A 2,072-nucleotide genomic window follows, 5' to 3' on the forward strand; every position below is an offset into this window, starting at 1 on the left:
CACCCCCCACCCCACCACCCCCGCCGTTTTCAAACGTCTTAACTCGCTCAATCCTTACAGTCACTCCATGAGGCAAACACCCTTATTATCTTCATTTTACAGAGAAAACTGCACAGAGCAGTCAAGTAACTTGCCCAAGATCACAGCAGGTGATAGGGTTAGGGTTTGTACTTAGATTCAGTGTTCCAGACTTCTCCCTTTTAACCTCTGTAATGATCAGAGAGGGGGATGGAGCTGGTGTGGATAGGAACAGAGCTCGAGGTGCTGAAGGTAAAAGGGCAAGAAGGAAAATATTCAGGCTTAGAATGGCCTCAAAGCCTCACAGTGACTCTGGAAGTAGGTATTCACCTTCATTTTAGGAATAAGCGACAGATTTAAAACGTTGAGTAACTTGCCTATGGTCAGACCACTGGCAGTGAGACCAAATTTGACTTCAGGTCTTGTGATTTTAAGATTTTTCTTTTTTAGGTGCCCAAGGAAGCAAGAAAAGCCTTTTTGCTCTCTCTTATAACCCTTGTCTGTCGTTTCATACCCATTTTTCAGGTGCCCATTGTGTCATCTAATCTTTCAGACCAGTGTACTGGTTTAAATCAATGAGTTAGTTCATTTAGTTAGTTCAAAGCTTTCTGCAATTGTGAGTGAAAACTGTTGTCTCTCCTTAAAGCAATTTCAAGCATGGATGAGCAAGTGGGGGAGCTGGAGCCTCTGAAAGCAGAGGGCTTTCAGAGCCTGCTGTCATCTGTTTGTGAAGGGTCCAGTCTGTTGGCATTTGTCAGGGTCTTACAGGTCCTTGCACACCTGGAGAATTCTAGATGACTTCAGGATGGCCACTTGTCCACAGGAAATAATAGAAGATAAAGGATACAGAATCACTGGCCATCACCGGCTTTCCTGCTCCCTCTGCAGAGGGACCACCAGATTCTGGTGAAGGCATCTGCTAAGCAGTGTATGCCTTGGGATTGGACAGGGAGGCTGGGGATTTGAGGGCTGTAGGTGCATCTTTCAGGAGAAAAAAAAATGCTGTGGTCACCGGGGTCCATTCTGTGTGTGCACAAGAGAAGAAGGTGTGATGTGTCTTTCCTGCTTTCATGCAGGGTAAATGATACAGAAAAGAATTTGACTCTTTGCCGTGTGAGGGCAAACAAGAAGGTTGCAGTGTGTAAGCCTTGATTTGGGCTCTCACAGGGACTGAGTCGGCCAGACCTTTGATCTTAGACTTCTCAGCCTCCAGAACTGGGAGTGTTAGGTAGTTAAAATAGGAAAAAGGAGTTCAAACTGGCAGTGGCTAAAAAAACAGACAAAGGGAGGAAGCCCATGAAAAAGAAACAAAGGAAAAGTCCGCAGACCAGAGTGAGAACCTCAGGTGAAACAAACACTCGCCCTGCCTATCAACGAGCCTATGCTCAAGCCTTGAGAGTGTTCTATCCTTTGTTTGTTGTTGTTGTTCAGTCACTCCCTCAGTCATGTCTGATTCTGTGACCCCACGGACTGCAGCACTCCAGGCTTCCCTGTCCTTCACCATCTCCTGGAACTTGCTCACTCATTTCTATTGAGGCAGTGATGCTATTCCACCATCCTCTGTTTACTGAATAAAACTCTAAACTGTAACCAAGCTGTAACACTTGCCCATTGTTTCAAATCTTTGTTGCAGTGAGACTGAACTGAGGAAATTACACACTCTCCCCACAGGATAAATAAATTTCTGTTTTTTAGGCCACCCAGTCTATGGTATATTGTTATAGTAGCCTAACATTCTGCATCCAGTTCCAATATGTGCAGTTTTCCCCTCCACACCACCAAGCAGTTCTCTGACACCATCTACATCTGTAGGGTGTTCTACAGTTTCACTCAATTCTGAGGCTGTCTACCCAGAGATAGCATCAGGTTGCACAGGTAAGAGCTCAGTCCTGTGCAACTTGACTGAACAAGTCAGTCAGTTCAGTCGCTCAGTCGAGTCCAACTCTTTGCAACCCCATGAATCGCAACATGCCAGGCATCCCTGTCCATCACCAACTCCCAGAGTTCACTCAGACTCACGTCCATTGAGTCAGTGATGCCATCCAGCCATCTCA

The sequence above is a fragment of the Bison bison genome, unplaced genomic scaffold (genome assembly GCF_000754665.1).
Source record: "Bison bison bison isolate TAMUID 2011002044 unplaced genomic scaffold, Bison_UMD1.0 scf7180017864032, whole genome shotgun sequence".
Classification (NCBI taxonomy): domain Eukaryota; kingdom Metazoa; phylum Chordata; class Mammalia; order Artiodactyla; family Bovidae; genus Bison; species Bison bison.